The sequence below is a fragment of the Filicampus tigris genome, chromosome 6, assembly GCF_054856515.1.
Source record: "Filicampus tigris isolate MCC_2025a chromosome 6, RoL_Ftig_1.0, whole genome shotgun sequence".
NCBI lineage: Eukaryota > Metazoa > Chordata > Actinopteri > Syngnathiformes > Syngnathidae > Filicampus > Filicampus tigris.
Window position 1 is genome coordinate 2,951,572 of NC_141222.1, and position 18,559 is coordinate 2,970,130.

General features: G+C 43.2%; 1 long non-coding RNA gene across 2 annotated transcripts; it reads right to left on the reverse strand.

The window, feature by feature from the left end:
* Positions 1–4: 4 nt before the first annotated feature.
* LOC147145466 (uncharacterized) lies at positions 5–10,906 on the reverse strand. Of its 2 annotated transcripts, XR_015087244.1 has the most exons (4): positions 9,930–10,906; positions 4,981–9,805; positions 3,647–3,804; positions 9–2,288 (listed from the first exon to the last, which is right to left on the reverse strand). It is a non-coding gene; the product is annotated as an uncharacterized LOC147145466 (long non-coding RNA). The 2 variants fall into 2 exon arrangements; XR_015087243.1 differs by having other exon boundaries at positions 5–2,288; positions 4,981–10,906.
* Positions 10,907–18,559: the final 7,653 nt, after the last annotated feature.

Here is an 18,559-nt window from a genome sequence, read left to right on the forward strand (position 1 = left end):
TGACTCGGCAGGGACGGATAGTCCGGACAGTAGATGCTGATAGTCAGCTTCAAGAGATTTGCAGCAACAACAATCCGCCCATTCGGCGCCTAGAAAACAAGTCAACTTTTTTGCACACTATGCTAATGCTAACAATATTGCTGTCTTGGTAAAGTTCAAGAACTGTGAATTTTTTTTTTTTTTTTTTAAATGCCGCGGAGTGAACAGGACGCTGTGTGGCTGTGTGCGACGTAGTATACCCGATGCTGATTGGCTGGCCACGAGGCGAAATGGCAAAAATGTTTACTTGTTTTATATGCGCCGAATGGAGCAAATGGGCGGATTTTCGGTGCTTTGCTCCGCCTCTCACCGCTCCAAACCCCGCCCGCCGGCGCGAACAACATTGACTCCAACTCAAACGGGCCGCCAGAAACGCTCCCAACGCAGTTGGTGTGAACGTAGCATGAACATAGCAATACAGTAGTGAGGACGGATGATAGGCTGGCAATCTACCCACAATGCCTTTGTGATCGACTGGTCGATCGCAATCGACGTAATGGGCACCCCTGTTTTAGAGTATGACTGAAGTGGACTTTTTTGTACACTTTGGGGTGCTACAAGCGCCTGCCAATTTTCGTAGTCCCAGGTCAAACCTACCATCATTGGATTGTTATTCCGCTGTAGGTGGTGCTATAGAACCATGTTTGTAATTGTGCATGACAACTTTAAAATATCTTAATTTTAGTCAGGCTCGATGGGTGTGCAAAGTCTGGCGACTTTTTGTGCATGTTTAGGCCCCCGAAAGATGCGATTCATTGAGCAAAAAAATAATAATTATCATTTCCATTGCAGGCTAAAGATAAGAACAGACTATTTAAAAACGCTTGTCATTAAGAACACCAGGCACTGAGGTCTCAAGCAAAGGTGTGCAGTATTTGCTAAGCCAGATGTCAAAGTTCCATCCATCCATCCATTGTCCACCGCTTATCAGAGGTCGGGTTGCGGAGGCAGCAGCTTCAGTAGGGAAGCCCAGACTTCCCTCTCCCCAGCAACATCTTACAGCTCTTCCGGAGGGATCCATTACAGAGACATAGTCTCTCCAGCGTGTCCTGGGTCGTCCTCGGGGCCTCCTGCCGGTGGGACATGCCGGTGAGAGTAGGAACGTAGATCGACCGGTAAATCGATCTTCACCACGACAGACCGATACAGAGTCCGCATCACAGCAGATGCTGCACAAATCCGCCTGTCGATCCCCCGTTCCATCCTACCCTCACTCGTGAACAAGACCCCCCCAAGATACTTGAACTCCTCCACTTGGGGCAAATTCTCACCCCGGAGAGGGCACCCTTTTCCGACTGAGGACAATGGTCTCAGATTTGGAGGTTTTGATTCTCATTCCAACTACTGCTCCAACGCTCGGCTGCGAACCTCTCCAGTGGGAATTGGAGATCGCGGCTTGAAGAAGCCAACAGTACCACATCATCCGCAAAAAGCAGAGATGGAATACTGAGGCCACCAAACCGGACTACCTCGACACCTCGGCTGCGCCTAGAAATACTGTCCATAAAAGTTACGAACAGAATCGGTGACAAAGTTGCAGCCTTCGCGGAGTCCAACCCTCACTGGAAACTAATCCGACTTACTGCCGGCAACAAAACACATGTTGGGAGAACTCCCATGCACCCTCGAGGACCCTGCTGAGGGTGTAGAGCTGGTCCACTGTTACACAGCCGGGACAAAAAACACATCGCTTCTCCTGAATCCGAGATTCGACCTCCCGACAGACCCTTCTCTCCAGCACCCCTGAATAGACCTTACCAGGGAGGCTGAGGAGTGTGATTTGTAATTGAAACACACCCTTCTTCGCCCTTCTTAAAAAGGTCTGCCAATCCAAAGGCACTGTCCCCGATGTCCAGACGATGTTTTAGAGAGGCATGTCAACCATGACAGCACCACAACATCCAGAGCCTTTACACTATGAAATATAATACGTTGACTTTAAAATATGCAAAGTCGTTGCCTCAAAAAAAGTAATTCACTTACTTAGATAAATTAGATTTCACCAACTTATTCGTTGTGAGTAAGCAGGACTTAAATAAATTAAGTTAACTTAAGTTGAGTTAACTAATATATTTTTAGTTTGCAGTACTCAATTTAACTTCAATGAAGTCTCCGATATTCTCCATAACAGTACGTCCCACCCAAGTACGATTAGCAGTGGAGATGGGCTGGATTTGGACACTGCGCTGAGCATCTTCAATTACATTCAGGACGCCAAATGTGACAAGTGCTTCTTCTTTCGCTGTCTCCTGCAAAAAAGCACACAGGACTAGTTGTTGAATGTGGTCTTCTTTTGGAGGAGGAAGGGAGGGAAATTGCTAAGATTTTAAAGATTTTATATACAGTACTCTTGGTTGACAATGTCTTTTTTTAGTTCATCCAAGGGGATTTTTTTTAATTGTGTTGGGGAAAATAGTTATAATTTAAATGAAATATGAAATACATAAACATCCATCCATCCATTATCTGTACCGCTTATCCTCACAAGGGTCGCGGGGCGTGCTGGAGTCTATCCCAGCTGTCTTTGGGCAGTAGGCGGGGGACACCCTGAATTGGTTGCCAGCCAATCGCAGGGCACACAGAGACAAACATCCGCACTCACAATCACACCTAGGGGCAATTTAGACAGTCCAATCAACATACCATGCATGTTTTTAGAATGTGGGAGGAAACCCCGGAGAGAACATGCAAACTCCACACAGGGAGGCCGGAGCTGGGATCGAACCCACGACCTCTGAACTGTGAGGCGGACGCGCTAACCAGTCGTGATTCTAATTTCTTTTATTATTTTTTTTTTTTAACATCGATGCATATTTTATGGCGTTTAAATTGATTTTAGATTAATCGTTATATCCCTGAAAATGTGTCAAACAATGTGTAAATTCTTCGTGTGGTGTCAGAAATCAGATTTCAACTGATTGAAACTGATGTACACAAATACAATTTCACACACAAAAAGTATTGCCTGTTCATCTCGTCCAATGATACTGAATAATAAATGTTATGCCTACCTGCAAATAATATACTCAGTGAAATAATTGATGTCTATTATACTCTGATGTATTGCATAATTATGCAATTTAGTACTCATGATTTTGTCAAGTATTTTAATTTCTATGTTGTCATTTTCTCATGGCTCTGTTTCAATCTCCACGTCGTCGTTGACATCGTCCCCCAAGTCAGGCGGTCGATATGAGGGCATGTGTTCATCGTCGATCTAGATTGTCATCAGTGTTTGCCTCCATCTCCATCCATGCTGTTTTTTCAGCCGACTCCGTCTGGATCTCAGCCGTCACCAGTGACTTGCAGTTACACTTCAAGTCAGCATGCAGGCTCAGAGTTGCAACCGTCTCCAAAGAGATCATCCTGGACATGACTGTCTACATTTCTATAAATAAAATATCCATCCAAAATATATCTATCCATTATCGATACCGCTTATCCTCACAAGGGTCGCGGGGCGTGCTGGAGCCTATCCCAGCTGTCTTTGGGCAGTAGGCGGGGGACACCCTGAATTGGTTGCCAGCCAATAGCAGGGCACACAGAGACAAACATCCACACTCACAATCACACCTAGGGGCAATTTTAGAGAGTTCAATCAACTTACCATGCATGTTTTTGGAATGTGGCAAGAAACCGGAGTACCCGGAAAACCACGCAGGCACGGGGAGAACATGCAAACTCCACACAGGGAGGCCGGAGCCGGGATCGAACCCACGACCTCTGAACTGTGAGGCTGACGTGCTAACCAGTCGACCACCGCCTCTGAAAATATAATTACATAAAAATATTTATCAGGCAAAGTATACTGTTTGAGATTATGGTAACTTCGATATATAATCAAAATAAAATCAACTAAATAACATCGGTAAATGTGGCTCTGAATTAAAATTGTATATTGTTAGCTGCATATCGTCGCTGTCATGTGAAATTCTGTCCGCTTATCTCCATTTTTTTCAATTTTCTTATTTTTACGTGAATAGTGTTTCCGCTTTACACACATCACATTAACATGAACATTTAAAAAAAAAATCAAAAATTGGACAGAAGTGTTTTTCACAGGACAGAAACGACGATATGCTGTATGTTGAAAAGAAAATAAATTAGTGTTACCCTCGTCTTTTTGATCGAATCAATACTGCGACTGTTCTTCAGGCATGACATGAGCCATATTGTTGCTACTACTATAAAAAAAAAAATTGTATTGAACCTAATATTCTCAATTAAAATGTGCAACTTTGTTGGCTTGTGCATGAAACCTTCAAAATAGATATCCTGACAGTCAATAATATTTTAGCAGTACAGCATTGTAAACTCGGATTTTTGGGGGAGAGTAACTCAAAATCCATTAAATACTTGGTTAATGTGTACTGATATATAATGATTTGCTCTTCTTGTTCATATACAATCAATAATTTGTTAGAATATACAATACAATTTCATAATTTATTTATAAAACCTCACTGCCCTTTCGTGTCACTACGTTTCTATTAAAGATAGCTCAGACAAACAGACTCTGACATGTCTACAAAGTAGAAACAAATTATGGGACATTTTGCTTAAGTGTTTTTCTATGGGACATTTTGCTTAAGTGTTTTTCTATTACATTAACACACTATAATGTCCTTGTTTTGTGGAGTTCTGTGAGACTACTTAAATTTGTGAAATGGAGCGACCAATTTAGCAAGGGCTATTAACAGCATCCATACAATACATACATTTTTGTTAACATGCTGAATTGTGGGTGCAAGTGACTAAACTACAGTATGGTGACAGATACGTTGAAAACAGCTACATTAGCCAAGTACTAATGCTAACAGTGAAACGCATAATTAGATTGCAATCTATCGCCGTAAACCTGAGTCCTAAGCTATTATTTGAGAGGGAACGACTTTATGAAATACATATTAATAAATTGGATATACATGTTGCTGACTTTACCTGCTGTGACGATGCGTCTCCTGAGCCGCTGGAAGCGCCGTCCGACCCGCTCGCGTTCGCCATCTTTGTTTTCTAATCTGCTCGTGCTCGGGGAAAGGAATCGCGAATCGATTAGCTCCCTCTTTTTTTTTTCCCTTTTGGAAAGCTGTTTTGTTTTTTTGTTAATACAAAGTAAATACAGAACAATGTACAACACAGTAATCAGGCATTCCAATTTACATCTTTGCATACATATACAATACTATCAAAAATACAATTGTACATTAAAGCAAATAAGAATTACAATAAAATAAAATAAAAATATAGTAAATTCACCTTTCAAAACAGGGATCCGTGAGTTACTCTTTAAACATTTCTGCATGTATGGTAATTATTGATTTACATTTATTATTTGTTAGATCAAGAGACTTAAAATAATTATCTAAGTCAATCAAAAATAATTTAAATAACGGGTTGAATTTAGAAATGTACATTTATGGATGGGCGGCACGGTGGTCGACTGGTTAGCACGTCCGCCTCACAGTTCAGAGGTCGTGGGTTCGATCCCGGCTCCGGCCTCCCTGTGTGGAGTTTGCATGTTCTCCCCGTGCCTGCGTGGGTTTCCTCCGGGTACTCCGGTTTCCTCCCACATTCCAAAAACATGCATGGTAAGTTGATTGGACTGTCTAAATTGCCCCTAGGTGTGATTGTGAGTGCGAATGTCTGTCTCTGTGTGCCCTGCGATTGGCTGGCAACCAATTCAGGGTGTCCCCCGCCTACTGCCCAAAGACAGCTGGGATAGGCTCCAGCACGCCCCGCGACCCTTGTGAGGAGAAGCGGTATGGATAATGAATGAATGAATGAACATTTATGGATGTGGAGTTTTCCCAACAACACATATAAATTAACAATAATATACAGCTTTTTTTCTTTAGATTCAAAGTAATAATTTTTTTACTATTCAGCTTAATCTTGTACGGAGTTTTACACAATATATAGTTCTCAAAATCTTTCCAAAATGTAGCACTTATGGGGCAATCAAAAAATAAATGAGTCACTTTCAGGTACAGCACTACAAAAGGAACACTTATTATCAATATCTGTAAAACGTGAAATATATACATTAGTTGGGTATATATTATGTAGAATTTTTAAATGTATTTCTCTAACTTTATTTGTAATGAGGAATTTAAAAGGAACAAGTCACACTGGAGCATTCCAAAAAAAATTTCCACGAGGCGTTATTTTCTTTTATACAGAGATTCTCTAATATGTTTATTGGCACATTTACTACTTAAAATGTCAATACCATTAATGTAGAGATGAGGAATAATTTCACGTTGCTCATTTTGTTTCTTATAACCTTTCATTAATTCTATTATTCCGCTTGGAATGGACTTTATGACCGAGTGAAATTCTTTGAATTTAACAGGGAATGCTTTTTCCGCTAAAAAGTCAGCACAAATAAGGAGTTGACCATCACAGTTAAATAAATCCTTCACAAAAATAAGGTTTTTATCAATCCAGTTTTGCATATAAAGTGATTTGTTCCTTTTAAGAATTCATTCATTGTGCTGGAGTTTAGAGGAATTTCGCTTTAGGGGTTTGGCGGATGCTTTAACTACTTAATTACTTGTACCAAATTCAAATGAGGTGTAGAGAGAGCGAGAGGGAACCAAATCAAAATCTTGGATGACCTCAGGGTCATTACTGGCCCACTGTCGGACATCAAAGCCAGCGGTGGCCAGGAAGGTGCGAAGATCATGCACCAGCTTGCGTGCCTCTTCTGCTGTCTCCGCGCTGTGATGGACAACATCGGAGCGGTGCCGCCGTCGACGTGACGCTGTAGGGTGTAGGTGGCACAACAAGGTCTGCAAGTCGTCCCGAAGGGCAGCACCTCCCGTTGATAGATGGACGGTTCTGGGTCGTCCAGATTTGTTCTCCACAGGAACCTCATGAGCGGTTTGTCTTCGTCAAGCAGACAGACCTGATGAAACATACGCTTTATATCACCACTGAGTGCGGTCTTCTGCCTTCGAAAGCGCACCATGACGCCGAGGAGAGATGGGGTCAGAGTGGGGCCTGGCAGGAGATGGAGGTTCAGGTTTTGCTGGCGTACTTGGAAGCTGCAGTTAAAAACCACTCTGTTCTTTCCGTTGTGCTTGACATTGTGGTGGGGAAGGTACCATGACTCAGCACTTCTTTCCGCCTCCGCAGGTTCCAGCTTCCTGATGAGTCCCACTGATGAGTCCCGACTCAATGAGTTTGTGCATCTCCTAAGCATAGGCGGTAGCTGTCTCGGGACCTTTGCTGAGTCTTCGTTCTGTGCTAAGCAGGCACGGCATCGCTATGCTAGGGGGGACTTTGAAGAATGGCATGGGCTCTCTTCTCAAGAGCGGTGTAGCATATCTAAGGACACCGCGCACCCAGACACGCTTGGTTCTCGCTTGTAGAAGATCCATAGCACTCTTGTCTTCCTTGGAGCGAGTGTGCATCTTCTCGTTCTTGTATGGAGTGATGTCCATCTGCCACAATTTCTGGACGTTCTCCAGCAGTGCCCCGTCTTCATGTCCAGCTCCTATGTAGAGGCAGTGGGTCCGACGGGTGTTCCCATTTCTTAGGTGGGTGGGGCCCTGGAGGGTCCAGCCCAATGGGGTCTGCAGAGCAACAGGACATCCGGGTGGACCCTGAATGATGTGCTTGGGTAAAGTGAGACGCACGTTATCAGAGCCGAGCAGGAGGGTGGGCTTCACCTCCTTTGCAGAGTCGATGCCAGGTTGCAGAGATGAGGGTACCTCTTCATCAGGAACTCCATGGGGTAGCCGTACTGGGAAAGGCACAACTCGGCGGCAGTAAACACGTGACTCACTTCGTAGGCTTCTTTAGGCCATCCGACCGGTGTGATGGTAAGGGCCACACTCTCTCCACTGATGGTCGTGCGCCCTGGTTGGATGGTGAGAAGATCCATATTCTCTGCTTGGTCCCTGAGTCCTAGCGCAATGGCAGCCTCACGCATTCGCAAAGTGCGCTCTGAGCCATCGTCAATAACTGCATAGATCTCCAGGGTCTTGCCACGGTGCCGAAGGACCACTGGCACTATTTTCAACAGCACGCGGGGACTGCTACCCCTAACAGGGCCCACATAGTAGATGCGGATCGCTTCTGGTGGCTCACTTTCACTTTTGGGTCAGGTTTGGCTTTGTCTTCCCTGATGTTGAGGTTGTGGAGGGCTGTGAGGTGGGTCTTCCCACATCCAATCTGTCTGCAGGGTCCCTTTAAGTTGCAGACCTTCGCTAGGTGCTCACGGGCACACTTCCAGCACCGTTTATTGTCTAGTATCCACTGTTACTTCTCTTCTGTAGTCTTCTCTTTGAATACGGGACAGTTGTCCAGCCAGTGGGTCTCGGTATAGCACTGGCACTGAGGTGGAGGTCTCTTCTCTCCTTTCTTTGAGGAGCCGCCCCGTTTGCCTTTCAGGGTCTCTCGTTGCCCCTTTACTGGGGTTTCAGGGATGGTCGTCAGTACCCGTGTGGGGACCGTCCCTTGTTGCTTGAAGTTTGGTCGGACTTGTCTCGTCCACAGCGCCTCGCCTCTTCACGCTTGGTGAGGCGGATATGCCTCATCTCAGACCTCAGGAACTCCGAAAACTCCACAAGGTTAGACAGCGGTTGGTTGGGGTAGAGATGCTCATGTTCCCGTCGGAACCTTTCTTCCCTCTCTTTTGGAATCTTCCTAACAAAGCGTTCTACGTTGGAGCCTGCGTACAGCTCTCTGTGACCGGCGTACCCCTGGAACTTCAGCATGCTCACCAGAGCCTGTATCTTCAGGGAGTACGCGTCCAGAGCATGGTCGTCCTTTATGTCTGCCATTTCTCCCAGCTCATAGAGCTCATCCAATATGTGGTCCCACGGGTATCCCCAACGCTCGTCAAGAGCCTGTATGGATGAAATGTAGGGAGTGGGGGAGTATGCGTTTGCAGTGCAGTATGAGCTTGGCTGCTGGTAACTTACAGTGCATGGACAGCGCGAGGAACTTCTGTTGCTGGCTGTAGTTGGCGCCACCTAAGAGGAACTCAAGGCACATTCACATGTCGTGATACTGGCTCCTAGAATCATCTTTAAAGTATGGGATGGCACTCCCTGGAGGGAGTTGTGGGGATGGGTCCTAACTGGGGGCCACTCATGGCTTGAGCTGGCCATAGGTCTGATGAGGAGCTGCTAGTGTAGAGTAGGGGCGGGGCACCGTGACTTGATGCGCGCCACTCTTCTCGCAGGCGAGCCAGTCGCCCTTCCAGGTCTCCAGAGTCGGCTTGGTCCCCCCTTGGAGATCTCGCCGGCCGCTCCTCTCTTCCATGCTGACAGCGGGTAGGTGAGTTTTCTCTGGTGGATGTTCTCGATGTTTGCCTCGAGGCAGAGGCAAATTGCAGTTGTGCGGCTGCGAGCCGTGTGCTCTCCAAGGCTTGGGCTGCCGCTGGATCGCACTCCCAATCCAATGCTTCTGCGGCTCTCCTTTCTCTGTCGAGCGCATCTTGCTGGAACCGCTCCTCTCTTACGCGTGCGTCCTCACGTCGTTGTTGCAGGAGTTGGGCTAGGATTTCGGAGCTTGTGCTTTTAATGCTTGACTTGATTGAATGCTGGCTGCCACTGCTGCGTCGGGATGAGCAGGACTTTCTGCTGGGGGGCCTACCATTTCGATGTCGTGTCTAGGAAAAACTCGCCTGGTTGGAAGTGATGGAAATCTTCCCCCTTGTGTGGCTTCACATGGTCGGGGGGAAAGGTGTCTTGGGTGGATTCTGAATCGGTTCCTTCTGAGTCACTCTCCTCCCTTTCTTCTTTCCTAAATTCACCTTGGTTGGCAGTGTTCAGTGGCAGGGGATTAGTAGAAGTTAATATGGTGTTACTAGTCTGGCCTGCCATCATTTGTTGCTCATCCTCTTTAGGCAGCTCGGAAGTGTTAGTAGTCATATCTACCTGCGGTGTGGTTGTAGCACCCTCTACTGGCTGGGGCGTCTCTAACGTCAGTGTGGTACTGAAGTCCACTCTGTCTGGTCAGCTAGTGTGTTTAGCACATGCTGGTCGCTCTCTAGACTAGGAATACTGTTTGTCTCTTCGTCTGGTGTGCTCATGACATAGTCATCTAGTCTCAAGGGCTTTCGGCGCTCTCTGACAGCGCGTGACTTAACTTCAGCAGGGGAAATATGATATTTTGCTGAACACCTTTCGCTCTCTCTAGACATCCTAGTCTTATAAATCCGGCTCTCAGGACCAAAATGTGTGCTGGAGCTTAGAGGACTTTCGCTTTAGGGGTTTAGCGAATGCCTTAACTACTTAATTACTTGCACCAAATTCAAAGGAGGTGTAGAGAGAGCGAGAGGGAACCAAATCAACAATTAGAATTTATTAACAAGTGATTATTAATGACAAACAAATTTAGTTGGGCGCCCAAATAAATACAATTAAAATGTTCTGGCCAACGTTGCCGGGGTTGATGGGGGAGAGAGGCGGGGAAATTTTCTCCGCCGGCGAGTGAGCGAGTGCACCTGCTGCCGAACGCCGGGAGGAGCTCCACTGTCGAGGGCGGCCGACCGTTGTGACGACGGGGGACTCCGAAGACGCTGCCCAGTCCAGCCGAGGCTCACAGGCTGCACTTGCAAACCGTGACGCACCACGAACGGCTGCGGGTGTCCCTTGATGTCGGTGTGGTGAGCTAGCTGCTTCTAGCTAGCTCGCGATCGTGTCTGGTGGCCGCCGGGCTGAGAGCGTGCTTCGAACGGCGAATGCGTTCTCTCCGCTGTGGTGAACAACTACTCAAGTTTTTTAGCTAAAGGTGGAGGCACTCGGCAGCTAGTAACCTCGCTGACTGTTAGTTTCCTTCGACTCACTCGGCTTCTCGTGGTGCTTCGTACGGTGGGGAAAAACTTCCAACCTTTAATTGCGCTCGCCGCGGGCGTACTAATACTGTTTAGGACAGTCGCATGACGTAACACTTAAACACAATCACTTAACCATCCGCAGAACAAACTAGAACCTAGTATACAAACAGGCGTAACAAACCTATTTATACGAACACAATATGAAATGTAGGAAATTATAATAAACTCCCACATAAATTGCAGACTCTTCAGTACACTCATTGTTCCAAATAATAGATTTATGTGGGGAAAAATTATGTGAGTATTCCATGCTAACAAAGCTTGTTGATAAAATATTGACAATTTAACAGGTATTTTCACAGCATTATAGTTGCAAGATAGCAAGATTTGAAGACCTCCTAAATTACTGAAAATATTATATGGGATAAAACACCATAAGGATCCTGGAGTTTTTATACATTCTTTTAACCATTTCACTTTAAATGTATAGTTCAAGTCCATAAAGTCCAATAATTCAAATCCACCTTCGGCTTTTGGCGCAGGCAGTAGAGTCTTCTTCAGATGATGATGCTTATTTTTCCATACAAAATTATCAAACAACTTATTGATGTCCTTACTTGTGGAATTACTAACATCAAGGGACACAGCTGGGTATACAAATCTTGAGACACCTTCAGCTTTGGTCAAAAGTACTCTTCCTAAAATTGGTAAGTCTCTTTGAAGCCACAAGTTTAATATTGTTTTAGTTTTCAGTAGTTTGGGGGAGAAGTTAAGTATTTGGCGCTCCTTAACATTGCTACAGACATAAACGCCAAGATACTGAACACACTTTTTAACTGGGATATCACATAAAGCTGGTACGTCCGTGTGGTATGAACAGATAATTTCACATTTTGATTTGTTCGATTTTAACCCAGATGCAGATGAGAAGTTGTAAGAATAATAATGTATTTTATTATTCATGTGTTGGATTCTTGTGGACAAGGCCTGTTAGCTAATGTACGCTAATGGCTCACACACACACAAACACACACACACACACACACACACGCACACACACACACACACACACACACACATAGACAAAACAAGTTCATAGTGTTCCAGCTGCTTTCGGTCCCCTTTCCCTTAGAGCTGGAACATGTTTGTAATCAGGGACTCCGAAGAAAATAAAAAGAGAGGAGGCGCAGGAGCCGGGCAGAGGGTTTTAGGAACTGTAATCTTACACTTTCCTGCGCTCTCCTTGCATGTAAAAAGACAATATTGTTGTCGAGTGTCTTCTCTCCTCATTGTGTGCATTGTTTACTAATGTCTCACTTGGTGTGAACCTGACGGAAGTCATCGACTAGTGAAATTGCATGTTGAATTTGCTGTTTGTCTCTAAGGAATAATGCTGTATCATCAGCTAGTTGGGCCAATCTAATTTCCCTATCAAAAATAGACAAGCCTTTGATAATTGTACTATTATTGATATACAACGAAAGTATTTCCACCACAATTAAAAACAAAAAAGGAGATATTGGGCAACCTTGGCGAACAGAGCTCGAAGCCGGAAATCTACTGGTAGTGTTTGGATATAGCATGACACAACTTTCAATAACATTTCAACAGTGGATAGAAAATTTTGACCAAAACCGAAAAGTTTTAGAGCTTTAAATAAAAAATAGTGTTCCACCGTGTCAAAAGCTTTGTAGAAATCAAGAAAAATTATAAGAGAATCCTCGTCAATATAATCAGAGTAATCTAGTAAATCAAGTACAAGTCTTATGTTTGAGCTAATATGGCGATTTGACATGAATCCAGTTTGGGTTTCACTTATGATTTCATCCAAACCTTTTTTTAATCTTTTAGTATATACCAATGATAGAAATTTATACTCTGTGTTTGAAAGCGTAATAGGTCTCCAATTTTCTATCAGAAGATGATCTTTTTCAGGTGTAGGTATTAAAGTTATTACACCTTGCTTCACACTCCTGGACATTTCTTTCTTAACAAAGCATTCTTTGAATAATGCGAATAGATGATCTTCAATAATATCCCAAAAATGTACATAGAAATCCACTGATAGTCCATCATTTCCTGGGGATTTATGTTTTTTCATTCCATGAATAGCCTCAGATATTTCCAATTTGGAAATTGGTTGTTCACAGGATAATTTAAAGTGTTCTGAGATAGTCGGTATAAATTCTCTAACCAAATCAATGAATTTATCACAATCACTGATACATGAGTTTGATTTGTATAAAGAAGCATAAAATTCTCCAATATATTTTGAAATGTCTAAATAATTGGTTATGGTTATGTTTTTTCTTTATTTTAAGGGCTGAAATATTGTTTCTTTTTTGATTACGTTTCTCCAGAGCAAAAAAATAACTAGAATTTCTCTCACCAAATTCCATCCATTTGGCTCTTGACCTTATAAAGCCTCCTTTAGCCATATTAATATATGCAGCATCTATTTCCTCTTTTAATTTTTTCAATTCAATCACTTCATCCTCTGATAGATTATCTTTTTCCAATAAATAATTTAATACGTTCATGGTATCAATTTCCTTAGTTGAATTAGCTTTTTTAATTTCCTTACTTCGTCTCATTGCTATTTCTCTAACTTTGAATTTAAAGTATTCCCATCTTTGTACTGGATTCATTTCAATATTCTGGAGTATCTGCCCTGCAATTTTCTTGACCAGATCACAAAATATTTTGTCATTCAATACGTTATTATTTAAATTCCAGAAACCACGTAATTTACTTTTTTGTTTAGAAGCAACCAGAACAATAGTAACTAATTTGTGATCAAATAGTGGCGCAAAATCATGGGAAGATTCCGAAATAAACTGCAAACACGATCGTAAAACAAACCATAAGTCAATCCTTGACTGCAAAAATCTTCTAGCATTACTCCAAGTGTACTCTTTTCTATCAGGATTTAAGAATCGCCATACATCTATGACTGATAGTTGTTCACTAATAAAGGCAGTGCTATCAAATCTTGCGTGTTGATATGTTCTTATTGGAGTTCGATCTATAAAGTCGTTAGGTGCATCATTAAAATCTCCTCCAAGTATTAATTGTGCCTCTTTATATTTTGATTTGAGTGCTTCAAATGTTTCACAAAGCTTTGTGCACATTATTTTGGCATGATTATTATTATTGTAACTGTATAAATTAACAATAAAGAAACAATAAAGAAGGTGTTATCTAATTTGAAAACCAAAATGATCAATCTGCCGTCATCAGAAAGAATGGTCTCAAAGATATGAGCTTTGAATTTGATTAGGAGAACAGCTACCCCTGCTGAATGTTGTGAAGCATGATAAAAAATAACATTCATCACCCCACTGTGCTTTCCAAAATTTCACATCATTAACACTTGAATGAGTCTCTTCGGCATTTTTTCATCTGCAAATCATAAAAATAGCTTTTCTTTTTGTGTTGTCACGGATACCTCTAACATTAAGGGATATAATTTTTAAGGAACTGAAATGCATATCTGCCATTTGAAACAACAAAAAGTAGAAAAAGAATGCAAATTGGATGTCTGTTAAGGACAATAAGGAATGAGAACACCAATGGAAGATGCTTTCTAAAAAAAATCAAAATTTTGAGTACCTAAAACAAGGCAAACTTGGACTTATTCTAAATTATTCTAATTTGAAAGTGAACTGTTTAACAAGTGGGAACATGCTAAATAACTAACACTAAGGCTTTAAAAAAAAATGCAATACTGAAATCAAAATATCTTACTAAACCATCAGTTTCCCGCAGTATGTCTCATGCCATCAACAATGGCGACAGGGCCAATCCATCCAGTCCTCTTTTCCCTCGTTGCGGGTCCGTCTCACGAGTGGCCATGGTCCATCCCTGCATCTTCTCTCCATGTAGGTCAAATCCTCTGCCATTCGAAGACTGCCCCCCTTCACACGTCAGGGTCGAGCGCGATCCTCCAAACTTTGTGTCAAAAAGTGCGCATGGTGAACTGGATGATGATAGGCCGTATGCAGTTATACAGAAGTATGTCTCACGCCATTAATAATGGCGACAGGGCTAATCCATTTAGTCTTCTTTCCTTCGTCGCGGGCTTGTTTGACGAGTGGCCACAGTTTATTTCTGAATTGTCTCTCCATGTAGGTTAAATCTTCAGCCATTCGAAAGTTTTTTTCATCATCACGTCAGCGTTGAGTGCGGCCCTCCACACTTTGTGTCGAAAAGTGCGCATGGTGAACTGGATGATGATAGGCCTTGTGCGGTTATCTTTCATACATCCAGCTCTGTGTACGGTATCCACCGCAAATCCAAGCTTGTTCTTTTCCTCAGGGATGATTTGGGCTATCACGTCCAGCACCTCCTTTCTCACATCTTCGTTATCTTTCTCACACAGATTCATAAGACGGAGATTCCAGCGGCGACTATACCTTTCGGCGTCTTCTTGCTTCTCTTGAAGTGCATTGATCTGGTCATTTAACTTCTTTACGGTGTCGTCTGTCTCCTTACATTGCATCTCAAGGCTCGTCACATTTTCCTTCACGGCTACAATCTCCGCTGCATTTCCAGGATCCAGGACTACCTCACAAACCCGCCACAGTGTGTGAGGACACAGGACTGTGTGTCTGACATGCAGGGAACGGTCTCGGCTCCCTTCCTGTTCACCCTCTACACCTCGGACTTCAACTACAGCACCCCTACCTGTCACCTGCAGAGGTTCTCTGACGACTCTGCGATTGTCGGCCTCATCACAGGCGGAGATGATCGGGAGTACAGAGAACTTACTCAGGGTTTTGTGGACTGGTGCCAGCAGAACCGCCTCCTGATCAATGCGGGGAAATCCAAAGAAATGGTGGTGGATTTCAGTAGGCGCCATCACTCTGCACCTGCACCAGTGAATATCCGGGGAACAGATGTTGAGAGAGTCTCAACTTACAAGTACCTGGGTGTTCATCTGAACAATAAACTGGACTGGACCGACAACACAGACGCCCTCTATAGGAAGAGTCAGAGCAGACTCTTACGGTGGGGAATGCTGTTCCTTACATTTCACTGCAGCACTGTCACTTACTTAGAGTATTTTTCCTCTGTACTATGTACAGGCTAAAATGGGTGTTCCTCATACTTTTTATGTAGATGTATGTTGGTATTTATATACAGGTGTATATACACATAGTTACTGCATATATTTACATAGGTTTGATCCTGAACGTTTGCCGTTAATGTTATACATTAATGGCCACATTATGCCGCCGTCTCTGTGTGACCTATATCTTTCCTGCTGTAACACTGAAAATTTCCCCAGTATGGGATCAATAAAGGCCTTCTTATTCTTATTATTTTCAATGACCATTTCTTCAAACTTGGAGAAGCGGTCATTCAACCCATTGATAGCCTTTAAGATATCACCGTTGGAAACGTATCTTCTTTTTTCGTTTCTGCAACTTCAAGACGGGTCTTCTTTGAGTCAGGACCCTTAAGAGGACTCGGGAAGAGGTGTACGTAAACTTGGAAAAGAGTCATAGGTCTCCATGTTTGTTATCAATCCAATCTTCTTTTTTGCGTCCCTTTTGGCCATTACGTTAGCTCGGCTGCTAACAGTAACACAAGCAAACACGCTGGACAGACACGACGTGAAAACAACTCTGTACTGTCTTCCTTGAACTGGCACTCCCACAAACAATACACGAAAAGCAAGTATATTGTTTCACCTTTTAAATAACATCGTTTGAGTCCATTTCAATTGCGTTGGCTGTTCAGTACTCCTCAAAAGTTCACAAGCTCAAGAGAAAGCGTCCATACAGGTCGCCATCTTGATCCGACTCCCGATTAGCTCCCCTTGGGACTTGCCTGTGTTCTGCGTGACGTCATCCTAATTTGCATGTTGTGCAGATTCGTGCTCTCACAAAACTGATTCGCACCCTCAGCTGGCAATTCGTGCGTATTGAAGATTCGCAGTCGTAGAAGCGAGACTTGTATTCACAAAACAATGGCACTCACAGTTTTTATTCGTACTCACATGAAAAGAAGTCAAACCCTCACAATTTTGATTCGTACTCACAAAAATAATTCAAACCCTCACAATTTTGATTTGTACTCACAAATTATTACTATTACGGATACAAATCTTTAATCATGGATATGCCTTTTACAATTACGGATATTAATCTTTAAATCACGGATATGGAAGGACCGCAATCAATTTTAGGTTCCAGGTTGGGGAGAAATTAAATTAGTATTTCAAAGTTTGCTGTTGTGATATGGAAATTGATCATTCGTCTTCAGAAAGGACAGATGTGTGTCTCTACGGGAGACAGACATTCATTCATTATCCATACCGCTTATCCTCACAAGAGTCGTGGGGCGTTCTGGAACCTATCCCAGCTGTCTTTGGGCAGTAGGCGGGGGACACCCTGAATTGGTTGCCAGCCAATCGCAGGGCACACAGAGACAAACATCCGCACTCACAATCACACCTAGGGGCAATTTAGAGAGTCCAATCAACTTACCATGCATGTTTTTGGAATGTGGGAGGAAACCGGAGTACCCGGAGGAAACCCACGCAGGCACGGGGAGAACATGCAAACTCCACACAGGGAGGCCGGGGCCGGGATCGAACCCACGACCTCTGAACTGTGAGGCGGACGTGCTAACCAGTCGACAACCGTGCCGCCCGGGAGACAGACATGTCTGTGCAAAAACTGAGCCGCATATTCCAGGTATAATATTGGTATACACATTGCAAAATGTAGAAGTAACACTTCAGACAACGTCATCTTTGAAGTTACAGGCTGCCAGATGCCTTTTCTGTGCTGAGATCCTTTAGTGAAGAGCAGTGACTTTTAACACTCTTAACCAGGATTTCAGGTTAAACATTTCAGACTAGTGTTGACTTGGGCGGCACGGTGACGACTGGTTTGCACATCTGCTTCACAGTTCAGAGGTCGTGGGTTCGATCCCGGCTCCGGTACTCTGAAAAAAATGGTGGTACTCTGAGAAGAGATTGAAATAATTTGACCATATGGACATGTTCAACCAATGTGTCGTCAAATTAGCATCACAAATGTCTTCCAACTTGTGAGAAGTCAGTTGGCCAACATTATCGGCCATACATACTCCACTCCAACCATGGGGAAAGACCAACATTCTCGCCTGGATGATGAAGGATCCAAAAGTTAATGTACACGTATGCTCCACTAACCAAATAAATAGATACACATTTTTATAAATAAGTATGTATGTACTGTATGTATGTATGTTGTATGCTTTCATGGAGGACTAAGGAAATCATAATGTATTCATTCACATTTGATTGTAAATCAAGAGGATTTTGACTCATAATTTAAAAACTAAAAATAATGCCAACCACTCCAACCCCACCCTTTCTGTTTTGTGTGCAAAAAGCTTGGTGGCAACAATGATGTACTTTTTTGTAGTTTTTACCCATTCTGCAATACATTATCTTGAGACTTGTGCTTCACAGTGTTAAACCTCATGGTCAATGTGCACTTTAATTGCATGCCCCCGTTTAAGGGAATGGTTAAGTAAGATCAGTCGAGATCAGGAGAGTTTTGAATACATTGAGATTTTTTATTTTATATTTTCATGTTCATACATATGAATAAGCTTAAATTTTAGGTGTCTCACTTTGCTCTAAGAAGCAATGCTATGCTGTGGATGGAGAATGTGAGATGGACCACCTTCTCACATATCAGGATTTCCTCAATTGTTTGTTTCACTCAA